Raw genomic sequence first — 24,800 nt, forward strand, 5'->3', positions numbered from 1 at the left:
AGTTGTGCACTCTAATTTGTGCATATGGCACATGGACCTCGTTGCCGGATGCCCCACATATCAACGAAAGGAAGTAGAAAGACAGGAGTAACTAGTTACACAAAAATATATTTTTGACCTATAAAGAAATATACAAATCTTTTATATCACAACTTTATACATAAGAAAAATCAAGGGGAATATATATAACATATATAATTATAAAAAACTGAGTTGTTTTTAACACAGTATAGACGAGTTGGTGATGATGGTGTGCCTGCCATCCTGCAATATAGGCCATCCGATTTAAATCTGATGGATAGGAAGGAAACTATGGCAATTTTGCAAAAAGGTACCCACACACCTCTCCACATTTGCAAATAAGGCCTTCCCTCGTTCATACTTTTCTCTCACAAGATAAAATACTCATACAAATGCATCTTGATGTTACGTGCAACGCACGGGCATTATGGGGGTTCAGCTGAGAATATAATACTCAGACAGGCTCACGGTTCTGGACTTTGTGCCGCAGGCCCACCCTGCATGTTTGGGGGCCCATGTGTTCTACCTCAGCGCTTTTCATATTGCAAGCGATCGGTACGGCGCTGGTTTTAGATGTTGTCGCAAGGCGAATACACAATATTGAATAAAGCACGGCAGCTATTGGAATGAAATCGAACGACAGTTCCTAACCAGCAATGAGAGTTGCAATTCTATCAACGATATACCATGTGATAAATAATACTGTCATATTACTTATACACACAGGACACTTGTTTCACCATGCCAGATTATTACATCAAAATCTCTCGTAGGATAGATCAGTTCGGCAGTTGCGTGCTGCTACTCAAGAATTTCAAAGTTGATTTGGACCAGCTCTCCTTGCCGAGAAAGTTCGATTTTGAGATCATCCCCTACCGCAAGATATGATTTAGATTTGAACCTTGACCATCCTTTAGCATAAATCATCATGCGACCATCCTTTGTACTTATGGTATATTGAGCAGGTTCATTCACACCAAGGCTGCGCATGGTAAGAGAAACTTGGCCGCTGTCGCCCGGATTGTTGAGCGACTCCCTCGTTGCTCTAGGAATTCTCTATTTGCAAACAAGAAGACATACCCAAACAGTTAGATCAACACAGTGAATCATGCGAAACAACATGGAAAGAAAAAAGAACGAAACACTTGGGCGGCCAATGATCCAATATCCAAACAGTTACCAAGGCTGCACTATCACCTGCACCAACACTTACCAAGAAGGTGGACATGTCGGTTTTTGTAAGGACTTTGGTATATGAAGTGCGAACTGCAGCCCAGTCTGTTGCCGGTGCAACTGCTCGTTCGGTTGCCGCTGCACGGGCCGGAGCAGATGCAAGTGCAAGTGTTGATGCAGGTGCCGAAGCCGCCGCTGCTGCCGGAGATGGTGCTCCTTGTAGAGCAGGTGCCGGTGTCGGAGCAGGTGCCGGTGTCGATGCCCGGTCCTCCGGTAGATCAGCCTGATCCGCTGACGCGGTCGGTGCCAAATCCTCAGCTGGATCAGAATGAGCTATTGCCGCTGTCAGTGCTAGAGCAACTGCCGGTGCTCGATCCGTTGCTGAAGGTGGTACCAATGTGCGAGACAGTAGCGATCATGTCTGGTCTGTTATGATTAGCTTTCTAACTTGACTAGGCTTCGTGACCGTGATCCAGTTTTTTTCTTCATTTCTTTTAAACGCGAGAAGGACTAATTGTGGCGTTTTTGTTAAACCAAACTGCAGTTCATCATAGGGATTCAACTTGTACTCAGACAACAGACTGATCCAATTTTTTCCAGTAATATAAGTGATGGACAGTGCCTTCGTTACTGACACGACATAAGAAGTGAAACCTGCAAAAATAGCCATCGTAGAGCAAACCAAACGGTTTGTTCTGTGATGAATGTCACATGGAAAAACTTGCATCGTAAAATTGCAGGAAAAGAAAGAAAACATGACATTAAATAAATAAGATTTAGACAGTAAATCAATAAGATTTACTTGATGTGACACGAGTGAATCCTTACCAGGAAATCACTATGTTGAAGTACTAAACAGAAGATTGATCGTCCAACTACGGGTGACATGCAGGGGCCCCGCCTACTCCCACAAGTAGGGTAGTCCAAAGGTCATGACAAATCGTATGGACCGAACATCCATGGGACTAGAAATCCTGGTGGGTGCGATAAACCCTGTAATGCATACAGATATTGGAGTGTAACCATAATTGATAAACCGTCCTCACAAAAAAGATGATCTGGATACTACAAAATATACAGACTGAATTGAGTGGATAGACATTAACATAGACCGTTCTCAGGACTGACCACACACCAAAAGCGGCAGTACTAATAAACAATACAGGGTTCACAAACACAAATCAAGTACTGAACAATAGTACTTACTACGGACAAGAAAAGTTGCACTAATTAAACTCTGCAGACTATTTCTTGCCACCGACCTACGGGATGAACCCCGCATAACTAACTAGGCCATGGACTTCGTGAGAGATGTCTACATGCACCATCACCATCTCGTCATCCTTGGAGAACCTAACAGAGTGGTCATTCCACTCATAAACATGATCATGAAGACAGGCCGCATCAGATTTGATGGGAAGCTTTACAAGAACAACACCCTTCGTAATCGAAGGCACGGCCAGGAAATTGTTGTGGTCAAGTACAGCCTCGAGAACACGTCCACTACTACAAAAACAGCTATAGCCAATATGGACACTAATGGCGCACTATGCATGTGGTGCGCCATTACTAAATAGTAATGGCGCACCATGTGTTGGTGCGCCATTAGTGTGCAAATACTAATGGCGCACCACATCCACGGTGCGCCATTAGTAATTTTTTTTTTCAAAACTAGTAATGGCGCACCACTCCAACGGTGCGCCATTAGTAAATATGTTTCAAATTTTTTTCAAATTTTTATTTTATTTTATTTTTAAACTACTAATGGCGCACCACTCCCATGGTGCGCCATTAGTAGTTTGGCCCAAACATTCCCCCGAATGCACCCCCCTGGACCGCCTTTTCAGTTTTAAAAAAATAAAAGAAAATGATAGAAATGTCAAAAAAATAAAAGAAAATAAGATTCCCATGTGATATGTGGTCTAGTTGTTAGCAAAATTTACAAACATGAATTTTCGACTTTTTTGCAAAATCTCTCGAGAATTTGTAAAATGGGCATAACTTTTGCATACGAACTCGGATGAAAAAGTTTTTTATATGAAAAATCATCTACTCGAAAAGTTACATCCGAATTTAATCGGGGGAACCCCGTTAAACATTTTCAAAATCCTCAAAAATCTAACAGAAAAAAAGATACGGGGCTTTTAAGATCTGGAGAGGCAAAAAAATTCAAAAAAATTCAAACTTACTAATGGCGCACCTGCCCATGGTGCGCCATTACTATCTTCCCGCCTTCAAAATTCAAAATAAATCAAAAAAATAAAAAAAATTAGTAATGGCGCACCTGCCCACGGTGCGCCATTACTATGCCATATATATGGCTGGGCGTGGTCCTCTCCTCCTTACCTCTTCATTCTTCTCTTCCACTCCACCTCTCCTCCACTCCATCTCCTCCTCTCCTCCACTCCATCTCCCCTTCTCTCCTCCACCATACTACCCTCCTCCTCTCCGGCGACCTCCTCCTCCTCCTCTCCGGCGACCTCCTCCTCCCTCCTCTCCTCCCCTCCCCTCACGGTTTCTCCTCCCTCCTCTCCGGTGGTCTCCTCCTCCCTCCTCTTCGGTGAGCTCCTCCTCCCTCCTCTCCTCCCCTTCCCTCACGGTTTCTCCTTCCTCCTCTCCGGTGCTCCGGTGAACTCCTCTCCGGTGATGTAGGCGAGCGCCTCTCCGGTGACCTCCTCCTCCTCCTCTCCGGTGACCTCGGCCCTCCTCTCCGGCGAACTCCTCTCCGGCAAAAGAACACGACAAAAGAACGTACAAGATCCAAAAACGAGAACAAAATTTGAAAAAAATTCATGAAAAAAACAAGAAAAAAACGAGCAAAAAATGGGCAAAAAAATCGCGATCCAGATCCAAATTCAAAATTCAAAAATAGCAATGGCGCACGATGGGGTTAGACGGTGCGCCACTACTATTTTCCCGCCTTCAAAATTCAAAAATACTAATGGCGCACCGCGGCCTATACTAATGGCGCACCAGTGGCCTATACTAATGGCGCACCGTAGCCTATACTAATGGCGCACCAGTGGTGCGCCATTAGTATTTAATACTAGTGGCGTGGTACTAGTGGCGCACTAGTAGTGCGCCATTAGTAGGCAAAACTGGTGCGCCACTAGTAGGCCTTTTCCTAGTAGTGGCCTGACAACAATGCTACAGGAAAACACTAGTTCAGGACACGTGGCGACAAGGACATAGCAGTTGGATAGTTGAGCAGTAGAACTCATCCTCAGGTCTTCCAGTTCACACGGCATGGCTTTGAGAACTTCATCTCCACCGCGGACCTAGTTCTAATTCAAACAGAAACCATATTTTATTACTACCTCCGTTTAGAAATATAAGATGATTTTCGATATTATACTCCATATATGACTACATATACACACAGAAATGAGTGAACAAATACACTAGAACATGTCTTCAAAGGCATGAGAGCAGAGGGATTACTTGCAATATCCATAACACAAGTTACTAAGGCAAATAAATCCTCTTCAAAGGTAGCATTGATGTTCATAAAGTACTCCCTCTGTCCGAAAATTCTTGTCTTAGATTTGTCTAGATACGGATGTATCAAGTCACATTTTAGTATTAGATACATCTGTATCTAGACAAATCTAAGACAAGAAATTTGGGACAGAGGGAGTAGTTGAAAGTAATCTATAAGAAATCAGTGTCAACCTCTCGCATGTTTTGGTCGAAAGAGGAATTTAGAACCGTCATTTGGCACAAAAAATCACATGCAAGATCACCCAGAAAGTTGTACTACTAGTACTAGTACTGCGTGTTAGATTAAAAAACACGATCAAGATCGAGAAAAAGATCATCAAGAAGAGACATTACCTGGACTTGCTTAATGAGGGATCCTGGAGAGGGGGGCTTGGACAGGGCGATGGCTTTGAGCTTGTCTGCGGTAGTCTCGGCGGGGTGCTTGCGCTTCTTCGTACCATGAGCCTCGACGGTTTTGGCCATAGCCATAGACATCACTTCGGCCGGTGCTCCAGCGTCCATCAAGAAACTGTCAAATAGAAATAAAAGAAAAGAAACCATAATCACAAACCCAAAAGAAGAAAAAAGAGGGAGTTATAGGATCAGTCTCGGGGTTGCAAGACCGGGCCTTGGCCAGAATCAACACCATTGATGCGCTCATATTTCCTTCTTTGGGAGAGAAGAACAATGGCAGAAGCAGGTCAGGGTTTTTCTTCAAGAAATGAGGAACAAGATGAGGGAGAAGCGAGGGTTGGGTAGAGAGGAAGCTGAGAGAGAATAGTGAAATGATGGTTGCTTCGTCCGTCCAACTTACTGCTAGAAAGGAGGGGGTTTTGTGATTTGACGGCTCATTGGGCATTACTGCGGCGCTTCAATCGGGGTAGTCTACTGTCACTCTACTACGGAGTAATTTAGTGCATGGCTGGTGGACCCCGATGCTGGTTGTCCCACACGTCGGCAAAAGTGAGTAATTATGCGCATGGCTGGAGGAGGATCCGCACGGTAGAGCGTGTCCACTATTTTTCTGAAGAAAAAAATGATTACAGCAAGTGTTTCCACTCTTACGACGGAGGAGTGCGAAACATGGCAGCCACTTGAACATACACAGTACTCCTACTACTAGGCATGTGTAGTGGTTCATATGTCAATACTACATAATCTTGTTGCTAGTGTAGTAAGATATGACGACAACAAATGATGTTGTGCGCATGTCAACTATATGAACAGTAATGTAGTAACATAGTACCGCTTCTCGACTGTCTGGTCGAGAATGAACGGTGAGATCAATGTTAATAGAACTAGGTCTACAGCGCACAAAGAGTACAGTGCTACAGTACTCCACGAAACATGAACCATATGAAGCACGAATAGTGTTAGGAAGGGTGTATGAAGGGTGCACGGGATGGGAGCAAAAGTTCCCTTCTCGACCCACTTTTGGGTGTTTGGCAGAGTGCATGAAGGGTGCATGAGTCCACACTAGTAGGTTAACACAAATACACGAAGAGGAAACAACTGCGACCAAGGCGAAGAGGAAAACGAGAAAACTTAATGTCTTTTTGCTAATTAATAGCGTTGCACGCAATGAACTAACCACTGCATGTCATGTTTATTAGTCTCAAGTCATTGAAAGCATGCACGGCCCACGTCTCTTATTGGTTGATATGTCACAAAACAAGAAACGGGGAGGGAGTTAATGTACCGTGCCAAAGTGTTTTGGGATTATTTTGTTTTTGTAAGGTGACTTACACACCTAGACAGAGGAGTATATTGAGATGAGAATGCAACCAAACACACCCACACGCTTTGTGCTACAGTGACTGATCTGCACTGTCTGAGTTTGATCGAATGGTCATGTTGCGCCGAGACATGGACATGCCCATGCAGAGGGCGCCTAAACACCACCGAAGTCCCTCTACTTCTCGAGGCGCACGACGTTGGTGATGCAGGGGGCGAAACGGCAGAAAGGAAATGCAATCTATGGGAAGGCGGAGGGAGCCAGCCGAGGAGGAGGGAATCTTCTGGTTTTCACCATGGTAAAACACCAGTCGACGACTTCTCACATCAGGGAGCAGTGGGTTTTACAGGCGGAGTCATCATGACTAATTGCTGTCGCGCCTGCTCCCGTCAATCAAAAAAATAAAAATCCTGCCGCGCTTGCTCCCGTCAATCAAAAAATTAAAAATCCTGCCGCACTCAAACACCAGAGCAACGCCGCGGTGGTTATTTAAATTTACCTGCCGGCAAGTAGATAAAAAAGGGGTGAAAAAACAAATGTGGCGGCGGCCTAGCTAGTCGGTCGAACTAGCCCAACTAGCTAGCCACTGTGCTTCACTGATGTACTCGGCGGGAAAAGTGGTCTTTCGTGATTTGTCGACTCATTTACTTGCTTTGGCGAAAACGCGCGGTAGTGCGTCCAACGTCAGGAAGAATATATGCGTGCACCACCCGGGAGGACCCCGAAACTGCGCGGTAGGGTGTGCCATGTCTCGGCACGGAGGAAAAATGTGCGTCTAAATATTTACTGTATCAGACGCAGTACCTATGGTTCGACCTCGGGACCCAGCTAGTCAGTCGAAAACACCCCACTAGCCACACAGCTTCATCATGATAGCGCCGTCTCGACCAGCCACAACGTGTCTTGTTCTAGGCGATTCTTCTATTTTCCAAGCTTTTTTTTAGTTGTAATAACACCACGGCAAGCTAGCACCGCTCTTCATGTGTGCCCGTGCAAAGGTTAGACGATGGAGAGAAGAGGGAGATCGCAGACCTAGGACCCACCAGTAAGTGAGTCAACGGTCATGCATGTGTTGACGAGGCACTCCCTCTACTCTACTCAATGTAATACTGTATAAAATCAAGTTATGGGACAAAGCCAACAACCATTGTTGTTTCAGGCTATCGACTTACGCTTTGTAGTCCAGGTTGCCAGTTCGAATCTTGTCTTTCAGATTTGTTAGATTTAGGTCCAAATGTGATTAATGACAAGTGTGGGACCCCCGTGTGTTGTTCCGATATTTCAGTGTAGGATGGTTTTTTTGAACAAACACTTTGTGCGGTTAGACAAGTAACGGCACAAGTTACACATATTTTGGAAGTTTACGAACAAAAATGACAGTGGCATAGAATATCACATCCACCCCGCAGCTTAGATGCTATGGTGATACGAGTTTTTGCACCGTTGGAAGTGAAATCCAATGGCTTGGGAGTAGTCTTTGTAATTATGAGCAATTTCCAAACTCCCCAACGGTTTTTTTGCAAATAAAACATTCAGGCCTCGTGTGTGCCACTGCATCTTGGATCCAACGGCTGCCCGTTGCTCATATTAGGTGCTCCCCGTAGCTTAATTACCTGCTGCAGTGATATGAGCATCTAGGTCGTATGATCAGTGATCAGATGGCACATGCGTAGTACTTGTACTTTTTGCGCAATTCCCAAACTCTCTCAGCCGTATATTGCAAAAACATTCAAACCTCCTACCGTGGGCCGTTAGATCACCGTGAACTCGTATCACCATAGAATCTACGGTGCGGGAGCACCTCATATTCTCCTGTGCGAGAAAACATAAGGTGCTCTCGCAGCTTGGATGCTACGGTGATACGAGCTTCGAGGTCGTTTGATCTGAGATCCAATGGCATCTAAGTAGTCTTTGTGGTTGTAAGGAGTGGCCGAACTCTTCGGGGGCTTTTCTGCAAAAAACCTTTCGAACCACCGAGGAGGTGTTGGGTCACAAATCCAACGGCTCCAAAGAGCTTGTATCACCAAAGCATCTAAGTTGTGGTAGCACATGATATTCTTACATACAGGAGAATAAGATGTCCTCCTTCATCTTAGATGCTACGGTGATACGAGCTTCGAGGTCGTTGGATATGGGATCCAAGGGCATCTGAGTAGTTTTTGTACAAATTGTGTGCAATTCTCAAACTCATCATGGTTTCCTGTAAAAATATTAAGACATCATGTGAGCTGCTATATCTCAGATCTACAAGCTCCAAGCAACTCGTATCGGCATATCTAAGGTATGGGGGCACATGATATTCTCCCGGGGAGGAGGGGTGGGGGTGCACAACCAATCGGTGGTTGGGAGGGTGGGGACAAATATAATCTAAACAACCCTAAACAGAGCTTCACAATTTTATCTAAGGTCGAGGGGGTGACCCCCCACAATCATAGCTCCGCCTAATTAAACACAACATTTGCATGAACTGTAGTACTAGACTTAATATTCATGTTTCAGTTTCATGTTCATTTTAAATATTGAATTGAGGACCAAGCATGTCTTACATTTTACTCCCTTCATTCCTGAATATTAGTCTTTTTAGAGATTTCAAGTGGACTGGCACATACGGATGTATATAGACATATTTTAGAGTGTAGATTCACTCATTTTGCTCCGTATGTAGTCGCTTGTTGAAATCTCTAAAAGACTAATATTTAGGAACAGAAGGAGTATTTTTGAGTTCGTGTCATGCATGCATGGTTTGGAAAAATAGATGCACTATACTTATTGGATTGTTGGTGTGTTCGTGTGTGGGTGTCTGTGTGTGTGTGTGTGGGGGGGGGGGGTCATATGCTTGATACATACAAAGTTTTCTCACCTCCATATTGTTCATCTTTTAAATTTGAATTTGCATTGAAAAACTTACCAGGGATACCATGAAATGTGAAATCCACGTTGAGATCACTATATCACAAACTCACTCTAACTCAACAACTCGTCATAAATCAATTACCATGTTGAGATTAGTATTTGCAAGGAAAATACGGGCATTGTAATACAATTAGATACGTTCGGCAATTTAAAAGGTTCCTTTCCTATTCTCGAATGGTAGGACCCAACGGCGTACCAGCCAGACCTTGGCTCGTGTTTGTGACACCCAAGTTTTTTGGATTTTTTTTCAAAAGATTTTATTTGACTTGAGGGAGGTGATTTAAATTTTTCTTCAAAAGAACTCTCCCTTTCAAAATATTTTTTTTATATGGCAAGAGTTTTATTTGGATTCACCCAAGACTTGTTTTTGGTCTTGGAGGTTCTTGCTTTTTATTTGGACTCAAAACAAAATGCTTTTCATTTGGGGAAAATGACTTTTGAGAATCTCTTTGAAAATGCACTATGGCTTTTGGAAAAATCCTTTACCACTTTCAACAATTCTCTCTTGCCATGGCCTTAGTGCAAATACACTCTCCTAGACCTTCCCTCATCTTTGGATCATGTTTTGCATCAAATCCAGCAAGTTGGACCTCTCCATACAATTATTTTCCATTTAAATCTTATCAAAACAATTTCTGTCTTCTATTCTAGCCCTTGGAGATTTACATAGGAACTACCCTTTCTGTTTTGATTTTTGCCCCCAAACCTTTTTCCCTTCCTAGTCCTTTGAACCCTCAACCAACATCCATGAAGATCCACTGGTCGACAGTTCAAAATTTTCAAACTACACTTGCTGCAAGTTTGGACCAGATTTGTCAAATTTGGTGAAATTCATTCAAATCTTTCTCCAAAAATTCTGAGTAAAATCAGGCAGCCCCTGCATGCATTGAGTGGTCACCTCACCAAGTCCCAGCCCCAGGAAAATTTTTCTGCTTGCCAAATCATTCTGTCGAACACCTGCAGGGCATTGTCAAAATCAAGATCAGTCAAGTTCAGTTAACAGTGGTTGAACCACTGTCGTTTTCTTCAGTGTTCGATCTCAATCTCGCCAGTGTCGCTGTGTCGCCTTGCTCCCCGTCCTCTCCCCCTTGTTCCTGCGCCGCACGAACCCCTGGAGCCTTGCGGACGTTGGCGACGAGCAGGAGGAGGTGCGCCGCCCCATGACCGACGCCAGCGGCGGCTTTGCGGCCGCCAGAGAGATGCGCGGCGCAGACGGCGCCACCCAGCGCCGCCCAAGCCACCGGAGCTCGCCGCGCGGCCTTCCACTCCCCAGAACGCGCTGCCACTCTCGTCGTGAACCACAGGGCGCGGAGCGCGCTCTCTGCCGCCGTCGTGCCCGTGCGGCCACCCCACCGTGGACCGGCGCCATTACGCCAAGACCAACCAAGATTTGCGGGGGAACAGCACCAGTAAACTTCACTGATGCTGCCAGGCCACTCAAACCCCCTGCTCAACCACTGCCTCGCCATAATCGCTCGCCGGAGCAACCCCGTTCACGGCCACCCCCTCGATCCGCCTATAAATACAGGCCGCGAGCTTCAACTCGAACCCACACCACCTCTGCACTCCCCCAAGACCCTGCCTAGCCACTGGAAGAGCCCCGAGGAGGTCTCCTTCTTCAACTCCGGCCGCCGCGACCCGCCACGGGACCCAGCTCGATTCGCTCCCGTGCGTGCACCTCTGCCTCCCATTTCTCGCCAGTAGCCCTCTAGTGCATCCCTCTTTCTGACCCGCGCTTCAATTCGAGGTTTGCAGCACATCACCGGAGTTCTCCACCATCACCCGAGCCGCCGTCCGCCTGAGAAAGTGTCGCCGTCGACATGGTGCTCTCTGACGGTCGAGTCCACCACCCACCGATGTGGAAGGACACGCTGAAGCTCTTGGTACACTCCGATCTCCCTGTCTCGCCGTGGTTCGACGCCGGCGGCCACCGCAGTCTTCGGGCGCCGGCGAGCTTTTTAAACCTGACATGTGGACCCCCCATGTCAGCCTCTATTCTCTTCCCCCTCGAAACGTTTTCTGTTGGCGCCTTCGGGCAAAATACGTTTTCCCTTTTTAGCTGGCGCGTTTCTTTCCGAAGCGTTTTCTGTTTTCTCAGTTTAAACCCTGGAAATTTTCTGTTTCATTACAGATGAGTCCCTGGACAGAAACCTTTATAACTTTTTAATAAAAAGTGATTTTTGAATGATTCTTTTTTTGTCAGTCTTGTATTTTTGTCTAGTTTTTTATAGTATTTATTTGGTGAGAGATGGCCTAATCATGTGGTGAAATGAAGGGCAGCAAGGTGGTACTGTTGTAGCATACCAGCCTTGCGTCATCCGACATATTCCGACGTTAACGTGGACGGAGTCATGTTATCGTTCTTTTCCCTTCCGTGCTACCACATGTTTCTTTGCCAAGATGCGGTTTAGTAAGTTGGTAACCTATTTCCGTGTACACACCAAACAGAGGGGCCGGGATGATGGTTCCATGGCCCTGGATTAAAGCCAGTCATCCGGTCAGGGGGCATGGGTGTTTCCGGTTGGGACCGAGAGGGGGGGCACCCCATTAGAGCGCGTATAGAAATTTGATCCCATGCTACGCGAGGTTGTAGCCTCCCCGTCTCAAGGTTTTTCTTAAAAGTTGCCGAGGGTGATCCCTGGCTTCGGAATGTTGAATGGGTGTGTACTTGTTAGACGTGTTTCTTCCAAAACACCATAAACGGAACTAGTCCCCGTGACTACTGAAATCCGTTGGCTGTGGTTAAGTACAAACTCTGCAGAGTCGAATCCTTCCAAGTCATCGTATCCATGATCAAGTAGGGTGATCAGTATATCCATATCTATCCTCGTGGAAATTTATCCCCGGTGAACAAGCTCAAGTGGTAAACCCAGTTTAATTGTTATTCCTGCGGATGGACTAACCTTATATTTGTCTCATACTTGTAATAATTTATGTTCTCGAGCTACTGAATTATTGAGCTGCAATATAAGCCCTTTATGTGATGTCGCTCAGACGTCCGACTGTGGCATGTTTGCCTTTTACTTTCAATATAAGCCCTTTATGTGATGTCGCTCAGACGTCCGACTGTGGCATGTTTGTCTTTTATTTCTGTTATAAGCCCTTTATGTGGTGTCGCCCTGACGCCCGACTGCGGCATTATTGTTCTCGCAGTTTCCTCTCGAGGAGTCATTCAGACCCTCATTTGGCACCAGCATTATTATTCTCGCAGTTTCCTCTCGAGGAGTCATTCAGACCCTCGTTTGGCACCAGTATTACTATTCTTGCAGTTTTCTCTCGAGGAGTCATTCAGACCCTCGTTTGGCACCCCGTATTTATTTTGGGATTTCGGGAGGACTACCGCCCGACTTCTCCGTTATTTTCTCATGCAATTATTGTCTCTATGTCTGAAAGCACTTGTTATTTCGTTCTTATGCTTCATGTTTACATTTGTTATATCTTATGTCCGAACTGTCTTGCGAGTACTTTCATAGTACTCACCTGGCTTGTTGATTTGGCCAGATGTTGACGAAGGCGATCTCTTGGATGAAGAGTTTGATAGCGCGTACGACGCCTAGAGCAGTCCCAGTCAGTCCTGTGCGATCCCGGATTTTGGTCACTTGTATTATATACGCTTCCGCCACCCGCAATAAGTCTCCTCGAGCCTCACTCCGACGCTCGAAGAGCTGTATTCTTCAGGAGTCATATCACCCACTTCGCGGTGATATTTCCACCATCGTTGTTATCGTGAGTTAGTAGTCATGCCACCCTATCCGCCGTCTTGTTTTATCGGCGCGCATGTAATAAATTGTTGGGCAGTCCCCGCTCAACCTTGTATTATATTCAGTACTCCTGGTATTTTTCTTCTGTGACCAAGATATTGTCTACCAGTGAGAAGGAATTCTTCTTTACTGGTCCGTAAAAGGGATTGGTCTCTCAATAAATATTTTATTGAAAAACCGGTCGTGACAAGCTTGGTATCAGAGCCAGGCTGACTGTAGGAAGCCACTAGGTGCGATCGCTAATCGGTTATTAGCGTCTTTTGTGCTTTTTCAACATTTTACAATTGTAGCTATTTTCTGTTGGTCATCATAAATTTATGACATGACTACTCAGAATTTTTGCCTACTTTTGTAGATGGCTGGCAGCAGCTGTGAGACTCGAGTGTTCACGAACGTGCCCGAGGGGTTTGTCAAGCTCCTCGTCTTCATCACCAAGCTCGCGATCAGGCCAGCGACTCGCCCGGAGTTCACGCTTTACCAGCACAAGCTCAGTGACGACGTGTCTATGCACCAAGCTGTGGTGCAATTCAAGGGAGGACGTTCTGCAGCTCGCCACTTCCGTTTTGTTGGAAGGGCCATGCCTACAGAGAGGCATGCCATGCAGATGGCTGCCCGTGAGGCGATAGCTCGTCTTCGGGACATCCTTCCTACGATGAAGACTCGTCGCTACCGCTACCTCGCATGCCATGTGCCATATACCAGTCACTATGCATTCGCCTGCCATCGGGGAGAACGAGATGAAGCCATCGAGATGGTTGTGGAGTATCTCAAGGCTCTGGAGGAGTCTTTCGACAACCTCGTGGACGATCTTGTGGCTGCCCGCATGGACTTAGTCCGGGGCGGTCCTTCCTGCAGGAGGGAGCTTCTTCACACAGCACCGCCTCTGACATTCGTCTCGTCTTCAGCCTCTTATGCACCGGCCGTTTTAGCCACTTCTCGCCGTCTGCCTACCACTGAGGAGTTCGACCGAGTCATCGCTCCTACTCCAGTCAGAGCTGCACCGCCTGCCGCAACCGCTCTACCGCCTGTCGCCCCCGGGCCATCACCGCAGCGCAGCGTTACGCGTCAGGAGCCCGCTAGAGAGGAGGTGGAGGTTGATTCTCCTGGACCGCTGAGTCTTGCCCTCGGCAAGGGGAAGGACATCGTCACCATCTCCGACTGAGAGTAGCCGCGCGTTATGTCTGCTTGTATGATGTGTTTTCTCTGTACGCTAGTTTGTATTTGTGTGTTCGCTGCTTTCCGGAGGAGTACGCTAGTCTAAACAACATGTCAGGAATGTGTACGCACATCCTGAGTGTTGTATCGTGTGTTTGCTTTTCGCGTGTAAGATATATGCTAAGCAGTTCTTCTCCGTGCAAAATCGTTTATGTTTTCTTAAAAACCTTGAGGTCTTTTAAATTGCTGCCTTTGCAAGATTTTCCTTGTACTACACAGTTCTTCTCATGGGTTTTGCAACATAATACCCCAGACTGGAAAAATTTCTCGTCCGTGGACTCGCTCCATGCCCAATCAGCCAGAAGAAGTTTATCGGACACAGACTAGCAACAACTTCACCCAGGGACAGTCCAGTCAACTAGACAGCGAAGCAGCCTTGTCTCAAGTATGCCGTCTCTTCGAACAAAGCCAGCAACAGCACCAAGAGATGATGAATCATGTCATCAATATGGGAAACCACCGTGAACCCTATCAACCACATTCCAAGTTATCTGAGTTACAGAAGACTCGCCCTTCAACTTTTGCTCACACCGATAGGCCGCTGGAAGCCGATGATTGGCTCCGTGACATTGAAAGGAAACTGATTATTGCTCAGTGTTCAGATCATGAGAAGGTGCTTTATGCACCACACTACCTTACTGGAGCAGCTGCAGCATGGTGGGAAAACTTCCTACACATGCATCCCAGTGAACACAACATCACCTGGGAAGAATTCAAGGAAGGCTTTCGTAGGGCACACATCCCCAGGAGCATCATAAAAATCAAGAAGAGAGAATTTGACGATCTCAAGCAAAGAGGCATGTCAGTGACAGAATACAATGGTCAGTTTACCCAGCTATCTCGTTATTCCTACGACGAGCACATGACAGAAAACAAGAAGATGGAAAAATTCCTGGACGGCCTGGCACCAGCGCTAAAATGCCAACTGGTTGTACACACTTTCCCGGATTTTAAAACTCTGGTTGACAAGGCCATTACCTTGGAGAATGAGCGCCGTAGTCTGGAAGATCTCCGTAAGCGAAAGAGGGACAAGACGGCTCTTGCTCGCAACAACCGAAGCAAGACTGAGGTTCCAAGGACAGAAGCAAGGAGATCCACGACTACTGATCCAAGGCCCGTCAGACAGTTTCATGCCAGAGACAAGGAGTACACGTACCATCCAGGGGTCACCTGCTATGCTTGTGGTGAAGAAGGGCACTATGCTAAACAGTGCCCAAAACCAAGGAACTCGGCCCCCAAGCCAAATAATGGTGGAAACAATCCAGCCCCCAAGAGCAACAATTTCAATCCCAACAACAACCACAGGAAGGGTCACCTGAACCATGTGACCAGAGAAGAAGCGTAGAATGCCCCAGACATCGTGCTCGGTATGTTCCCCGTCAACACAGTACCTGCCATGGTTTTGTTTGATTCTGGAGCTTCCCATTCGTTCGTTTCGAAGAGTTTTGTTTTGCAACATGGTTTTTCGATACTTCCCTTGGAAAAATCTATGATCATCAAGTCCCCCGGAAATAAGCAAATCGCTCAGAGTTACTGTCAAGGAGTAATCATTGAGTTCGAAGGACTACAGTTCCAAGCAAATCTCATCGTTTTGGAAAATAAAGGACTGGATGTCATTTTAGGAATGGACTGGTTGACCACCAACAAAGGATTCATCGACTGTTTCAATCGGACCGTGATTCTCACTCATCATCACGGCAAGACTATAAAGGTTACAGCTCAAGAAAGGCCACGGTCACAGCAACCAAAACTGAACAAAGTGGACATTTCAGAACTGAGAAAAGTTACAGTGGTGTGCGAGTTCCCAGACGTATTTCCTGAAGAACTACCAGGCATGCCACCAGACCGAGAGATAGAGTTCAACATCGAACTAGCACCTGGCACCGCGCCCATCTATAAGAAGCCTTATAGAATGGCACCCTCAGAATTGGTGGAGTTGAAGAAGAAGATAAAGGAATTATTGGACAAGGGGTTTATTCGAGCCAGCTCCTCACCATGGGGTTCGCCAGTGTTGTTCGCCAAGAAAAAGGATGGGACACTGAGACTGTGTATAGACTATCGAGCTCTCAATATGGTCACCATCAAAAACAAATATCCGATGCCATGGATAAATGATTTGTTTGACCAGCTCGCACAAGCCAAGGTGTTCTCAAAGATTGATTTGAGATCGGGATATCACCAATTGAAAGTGCGGACAGAAGATATCCCTAAAACAACATTCACCTCCAGATACGGATTATATGAATTCACCGTGATGCCTTTTGGTCTAACGAACGCCCCCCATATTTCGTCCACCTCATGAACAAAGTGTTGATGAAATTCATGGACAAATTTGTTGTGGTGTTCATCGACGATATTCTGGTATACTCAAGGACACCGGAAGAGCATGCTGAGCATCTCAGAATTGTTTTGGGAGAATTGAGGAAACATCAGTTGTATGCCAAATTTAGCAAGTGTGAATTTTGGCTAAGACAAGTTGGTTTCCTAGGCCACATATTAAACCAAGAAGGCGTGTCCGTAGACCCAGAGAAAGTCAAAGCCATACTTGACTGGAAGCCACCCGCCAACGTTACAGATGTGCGGAGTTTCCTGGGAATGGCCGGATATTACAGAAGATTTCTTGAAGGATTCTCCACTGGGGCAGAACCTATAACACAGTTGCTCAAGAAGGACAAGAAATTTGTATGGATGGAAGCATGCGAGAAAAGCTTCCAAGAACTCAAGAAGAAGCTGACAACCGCACCGGTCTTAACTATGCCAGACATACACAAGAGTTTTGAAGTGTATTGTGACGCGTCCCGAAAAGGTCTCGGGTGTGTGCTAATGCAGGATGGCAAAGTTGTCGCATATGCCTCCAGGCAGCTGCGAAAACATGAGGAAAATTACCCAACACATGACATGGAGCTAGCAGCGGTCATACATGCACTCAAGGAGTGGAGGCACTTTCTGTTGGGAAATCGATGTGAAATATATACGGACCACTCAAATATATTTTCACACAGCCAGAGTTAAATTTACGCCAACGACGTTGGTTGGAATTGGTCAAGGACTATGATGTCGGCATTCACTACCATCCAGGGAAAGCAAATGTAGTGGCTGATGCCCTTAGTCGAAACCCCAGCCCAGACAATGACGGTCCCCAAAACTTGAGGCCTGAGTTTCAGCAAGAGTTCGCTAGGCTCAACATGGTGTTAGTCTCTGAGGGCACCGTATCAAACCTGGAGATACAACCCACCCTAGTGGAACAAATCAAGAAGGCTCAACAGGGACATCCCAGCATCGAAGGTATAAAGAAGAAAATGAACCTTGGTAAGGCTTCAGAGTTCGTCACAGACAGTGAAGGAATATTATGGTACGGAGACAAACTTTGCGTACCTAACATTGAGGAACTCAAGCAACAAATCTTGACGGAAAGCCACACCGCTCCATACTCGATTCATCCTGGAGGAACTAAAATGTACAAGGACATTCAGGAAAGATTTTGGTGGCACGGTATGAAAAGGGATATAGCCGCGTTTATTGCTTGCTGCGATTCATGTCAGCGCATCAAGGCCGAGCATCAAAAGCCAGCAGGGCTACTCCAGCCAAACAGGATACCGGAGTGGAAGTGGGATGAAATAGGAATGGATTTCATCGTCGGACTACCCCGATCACAACGCGGAAATGACGCCATATGGGTCATCACAGACCGACTAACCAAGGTTGCTCATTTCATTCCCGTGAAGACTACCTACTCCACACAAAGACTGGCCAAACTTTATCTCTCCCGTATAGTTTGCTTGCATGGAGTCCCAAAGACAATAATATCCGACCGAGGCACACAGTTTGTCTCCAACTTTTGGGACAACAAGCTCTGGGCACGCAGCTAACTTTCAGTACAGCATACCACCCTCAGACTGATGGACAAACAGAACGTGTGAACCAAATCCTACAGTTGAGAGCCTGTGTGCTCACCTATGGGGCCAGTTGGGAAGAGAGTTTGCCGTATGCCGAGTTTGCTTACAACAACAGTTACCAAGCCAGCTTGCAAATGGCACCCTTGAAAGCATTGTACGGACGGAGGTGTCGTACCCCACTAAATTGGTCAGAAACAGGTGACAGTCGTATCTTCGGCCCAGACATGCTTAAAGAGGCCGAGGAGAAAGTTAAGCAGATCAGGGACAGACTCAAGACAGCGCAGAGCCGACAAAAGAGCTACTACGATCAAAAACATCGTGAGGTCAGCTTTGAACCCGGTGATTCCGTATACCTACGAGTGTCTCCTATGAGGGGTCTGCAACGGTTCAAAGTTAAGGGGAAGCTAGCCCCGAGATTTATTGGACCATTCCGTGTAGTCGCACGAAGAGGCACAGTAGCCTACAAACTAGACCTACCCAAGGAGCTGTCAGACGTCCATGACGTATTCCACGTCTCACAATTGAGAAAATGTGTGAGTAACCCAGAAAAGCATGTATCTCATGAGAGCATTGATGTGCAACCAGATCTCACCTACAGAGAGCGGCCGGTAAAAATATTGGAAGAGTCTGAAAGGAGGACCCGTCAGAAAACGACAAAATTTTTGAGGGTTCAGTGGAGCAACCACACTGAGGATGAAGCTACATGGGAAAGGGAAGATTTCCTTCAGGCAGAATATCCATATCTATTCAAGGATCAGCTGAAATCTCGAGGACAAGATTTTTCCTAAGGGGGTAGGTGTTGTGACACCCAAGTTTTTTGGATTTTTTTCAAAAGATTTTATTTGACTTGAGGGAGGTGATTTAAATTTTTCTTCAAAAGAACTCTCCCTTTCAAAATATTTTTTTTATATGGCAAGAGTTTTATTTGGATTCACCCAAGACTTGTTTTTGGTCTTGGAGGTTCTTGCTTTTTATTTGGACTCAAGACAAAATGCTTTTCATTTGGGGAACATGAATTTTGAGAATCTCTTTGAAAATGCACTATGGCTTTTGGAAAAATCCTTTACCACTTTCAACAATTCTCTATTGCCATGGCCTTAGTGCAAATCCACTCTCCTAGACCTTCCCTCATCTTTGGATCATGTTTTGCATCAAATCCAGCAAGTTGGACCTCTCCATACAATTATTTTCCATTTAAATCTTATCAAAACAATTTCTGTCTTCTCTTCTAGCCCTTGGAGATTTACAAAGGAACTACCCTTTCTGTTTTGCTTTTTGCCCCCAAACCTTTTTCCCTTCCTAGTCCTTTGAACCCTCAACCAAGATCCATGAAGATCCACTGGTCTACAGTTCAAATTTTTCAAACTACACTTGCTGCAAGTTTGGACCAGATTTGTCAAATTTGGTGAAATTCATTCAAATCTTTCTCCAAAAATTCTGAGTAAAATCAGGCAGCCCCTGGGTGCATTGAGTGGTCACCTCACCAAGTCCCAGCCCCAGGAAAATTTTTCTGCTTGCCAAATCATTCTGTCGAACACCTGCAGGGCATTGTCAAAATCAAGTTCAGTCAAGTTCAGTTAACAGTGGCTGAACCACTGTCGTTTTCTTCAGTGTTCGATCTCAATCTCGCCAGTGTCGCTGTGTCGCCTTGCTCCCCGTCCTCTCCCCCTTGTTCCTGCGCCGCACGAACCCCTGGAGCCTTGCGGACATTGGCGACGAGCAGGAGGAGGTGCGCCGCCCCGTGACCGACGCCAGCGGCGGCTTTGCGGCCGCCAGAGAGAGGCGCGACGCAGACGGCGCCACCCAGCGCCGCCCAAGCCACCGGAGCTCGCCGCGTGGCCTTCCACTCCCTAGAATGCGCTGCCACTCTCGTCGTGAACCGCAGGGCGCGGAGCGCGCTCTCTGCCGCCGTCGTGCCCGTGCGGCCACCCCACCGTGGACCGGCGCCATTACGCCAAGACCAACCAAGATTTGCGGGGGAACGGCACCAGTAAACTTCACTGATGCTGCCAGGCCACTCAAACCCCCTGCTCAACCACTGCCTCGCCGTAGTCGCTCGCCGGAGCAACCCCGTTAACGGCCACCCCCTCGATCCGCCTATAAATAGAGGCCCCGAGCTTCAACTCGAACCCACACCACCTCTGCACTCCCCCAAGACCCTGCCTAGCCACTTGAAGAGCCCCGAGGAGGTCTCCTTCCTCAACTCCGGCCGCCGCGACCCGCCACGGGACCCAGCTCGATTCGCTCCCGTGCGTGCACCTCTGCCTCCCATTTCTTGCCAGTAGCCCTCTAGTGCATCCCTCTTTCTGACCCCGCGCTTCAATTCGAGGTTTGCAGCACATCACCGGAGTTCTCCACCATCACCCGAGCCGCCGTCCGCCGGAGAATGTGTCGCCGTCGACGTGGTGCTCTCCGACGGTCGTGTCCACCACCCACCGACGCGGAAGGACACACTGAAGCTCTTGGTACACTCCGATCTCCCTGTCTCGCCGTGGTTCGACGCCGGCGGCCACCGCAGTCTTCGGGCGCCGGCGAGCTTTTTAAACCTGACATGTGGACCCCCCCATGTCAGCCTCTATTCTCTTCCCCCTCGAAACGTTTTCTGTTGGCGCCTTCGGGCAAATTACGTTTTCCATTTTGAGCTGGCGCGTTTCTTTCCGAAGCGTTTTCTGTTTTCTCAGTTTAAACCCTGTAACTTTTCTGTTTCATTACAGATGAGTCCCTGGACAGAAACCTTTATAACTTTTTAATAAAAAGTGATTTTTGAATGATTCTTTTTTTTCAGTCTTGTATTTTTGTCTAGTTTTTTATAGTATTTATTTGGAAAAAATTTGGAGAAGTTTTTAGGCACGTGTTGGTTTTCATGTTAGTGCCCGTTTTCGTTCTGCCGTAGGTTCCGGAAGAGGTGACGGAGCCGCGAACTTCGCCGAGCTAGACTCCGACTTCTCTGAACCAGGCAAGCATGTTTGAACCTTTGATATGATAGGTGTTTGCATGTTTGCGTATAAGTTTGTGCGTGGCATATGAGCGTCGGTAAGTACCTCGTTGCTTGTGAGGCAACTACCCGCATGTTCCAAAGTTGCGATGATCTCTGGTGAGAGATGGCCTAATCATGTGGTGACATGAAGGGCAGCAAGGTGGTACTGTTGTAGCATACCAGCCTTGCGTCATCCGACATATTCCGACGTTAACGTGGACGGAGTCACGTTATCGTTCTTTTCCCTTCCGTGCTACCACATGTTTCTTTGCCAAGATGCGGTTTAGTAAGTTGGTAACCTCTTTCTGTGTACACACCAAACAGAGGGGCCAGGATGATGGTTCCATGGCCCTGGATTAAAGCCAGTCATCCGGTCAGGGGGCATGGGTGTTTCCAGTTGGGACCGAGAGGGGGGGCACCCCCTTAGAGCGCGCGTATAGAAATTTGATCCCATGCTACGCGAGGTTGTAGCCTCCCCGTCTCGAGGTTTTTCTTGAACGTTGCCGAGGGTGATCCCTGGCTTCGGAATGTTGAATGGGTGTGTACTGGTTAGACGTGTTTCTTCCAAAACACCATAAACGGAACTAGTCCCCGTGACTACTGAAATCCGTTGGCTGTGGTTAAGTACAAACTCTGCAGAGTCGAATCCTTCCAAGTCATCGTATCCATGATCAAGTAGGGTGATCAGTATATCCATATCTATCCTCGTGGAAATTTATCCCCGGTAAACAAGCTCAAGTGGTAAACCCAGTTTAATTGTTATTCCTGCGGATGGACTAACCTTATATTTGTCTCGTACTTGTAATAATTTATGTTCTCGAGCTACTGAATTATTGAGCTGCAATATAAGCCCTTTATGTGATGTCGCTCAGACGTCCGACTGTGGCATGTTTGCCTTTTACTTTCAATATAAGCCCTTTATGTGATGTCGCTCAGACGTCCGACTGTGGCATGTTTGTCTTTTATTTCTGTTATAAGCCCTTTATGTGGTGTCGCCCTGACGCCCGACTGCGGCATTATTGTTCTCGCAGTTTCCTCTCGAGGAGTCATTCAGAACCTCGTTTGGCACCAGCATTATTATTCTCGCGGTTTCCTCTCGAGGAGTCATTCAGACCCTCGTTTGGCACCAGTATTACTATTCTTGCAGTTTTCTCTCGAGGAGTCATTCAGACCCTCGTTTGGCACCCCGTATTTATTTTGGGATTTCGGGAGGACTACCGCCCGACTTCTCCGTTATTTTCTCATGCAATTATTGTCTCTATGTCTGAACGCACTTGCTATTTCGTTCTTATGCTTCATGTTTACATTTGTTATATCTTATGTCCGAACTGTCTTGCGAGTACTTTCATAGTACTCACCTGGCTTGTTGATTTGGCCAGATGTTGACGAAGGCGATCTCTTGGATGAAGAGTTTGATAGCGCGTCCGACGCCTAGAGGAGTCCCAGTCAGTCCTGTGCGATCCCGGATTTTGGTCACTTGTATTATATACGCTTCTGCCACCCGCAATAAGTCTCCTCGAGCCTCACTCCGACGCTCGAAGAGCTGTAGTCTTCAGGAGTCATATCACCCACTTCGTGGTGATATTTCCACCATCGTTGTTATCGTGAGTTAGTAGTCATGCCACCCTATCTGCCGTCTTGTTTTATCGGCGCGCATGTAATAAATTGTTGGGCAGTCCCCACTCAACCTTGTATTATATTCAGTACTCCTGGTATTTTTCTTCTGTGACCAAGATATTGTCTACCAGTGAGAAGGAATTCTTCTTTACTGGTCCGTAAAAGGGATTGGTCTCTCAATAAATATTTTATTGAAAAACCGGTCATGACAGTGTTGATCCTAAAAAACTAAAAAAATTGAAAATCGGGCTCATGTTCTTCTGGTGGCGTGCGTGGTACGCACATTAGGCAACCCCAACCAGTCGAGCCTCCGCGTTTCGAGTCGAAATATCTGGCGGCTAGAATTCCAGCCCTAGGAAATTCCCCTCATGTCCCCGGTCCATAATGACTACCGATGAACAACGGAGGGATGCTTTAGTAACTAGACAAAGTTACCTACCGTGTCGAGCACGGTTAAATTCCCTCGGTCGCCGCTCGCCAAGGTCACTCGTCAACTCCATTGCCTAGTACTACTACTACACCAGGATGAGCATAGAATTGAGCCCGTTTGTTCGTGCCTAGTACTTGAGTAAATATATCAGGCAATGCACTGGTACGGATGGATTATCCTTTTGCTCTGCATATATAACTTGTCTGAAGTCTAACTAAGAAAAATGTTTGACCAAATCCTTTCTTAAGAAATACAACAGGACAGATGTATGGCTTGAAAATTTACTGCATGATGCAGGTTATGATATTGTTTCGAATCCTGGATCTTAAATTTCAGAAAATCCAAAAGTGACCATAAATTCTTGAAACTGAGCATGGTCACGTGATATGGCACAAATATTACTTCGTAATTTTTTTCTTCAATTTGAGACAAGCTGCTTATGACAAGTTGCACAAATGAAGAGCCAAGGTATTTTGGAACAAAGACCTGTCACGTTAAGGCAAGGGCTTTCACTATTGAAACCACGGGCGTTTATGTGCCGCCATGAGTCCCGCTTCTCATCGGCAGGTGCCGTCCGAGCAAGCATCTGAGTCGACGGGAGGCGTGCGAGCAGACCGCTGCGCCAGCTGACAGGGAGGCGTGCGAGCAGACCGCTGTGTAGGCTCACCGGGAGGCGAGCCCTTTGACCAGGCTCCGCCGCCCACTTTCGTCCCAACTGCTCCCACTTTTAATGGCGTCGGCGTCGCAGTTTAAAATCAACCCCTCACTACCTGGTATCGCTACAATCTTCTCTCTTCCTCTCCGATTCTCCTGTCGTCTACCTCCAACCAGCTTGACCTAAACTTACGCCATGCTGCATCACGATGGTATGCCCTTAGTCTTCCAGTTTCCTGAGGAAGACACCCAGCCGGAGTCTCAAGAACACAAGGCGCTTTGGGACGAGCTTGAACTGGCCTTGCGGGAAGACGTCGCGCCTGTCCCCGCTCCCGTTCCGCCTCCCGTCGCCCCGACTGCGCTAGCGCCCATCCCCGTGGCATTTATGGGCTGGGAGCCGCACATTGTCACCGATCTTGATGCCATGGGGTTCCACAAGGTCCCCGCCGACTTTCACGCGCCCGTGCACCTGCCAGCACATGCGCCTGCGCATGCACTAACGCGCACGCCCGTGTCGGTGCCCGTGCTGGTGCCCGTGCACCTGCCAGCGCATGCGCCTGCTCGTGCACTGGCGTGCGCGCCCGTGCCGGTGCCCGTGCACACGAATGTCTCCGCCGCACCGTTGACAGCGTCTGTCCCCGTGCGGGTGCCAGTGCCCCCCTCAGCGCCATGGATGGCCGCCGTCGACCGTTTCCTTGCACCAACGCCAGTCGCCTCCTCCCGCCAGTTGACTCGCTCCGAAGTCCAGAACATTTTGGCCTTCCTTGAAGCTAGGCCAACGTCCAGGAGTACGCCAACAACGGCGCAAGGCGCCGCCGTCGCCGTCGGTCAGTGGCCCGACGACACACAGAGCACGGCAGAGGAGCCGCTTCCCACCGCAAGACGCCCCCGCCGCCGCCGCGTAATCTAAATTTGCCATGAAAAACAA

Source organism: Aegilops tauschii, chromosome 7 (assembly GCF_002575655.3).
Source record: "Aegilops tauschii subsp. strangulata cultivar AL8/78 chromosome 7, Aet v6.0, whole genome shotgun sequence".
NCBI lineage: Eukaryota > Viridiplantae > Streptophyta > Magnoliopsida > Poales > Poaceae > Aegilops > Aegilops tauschii.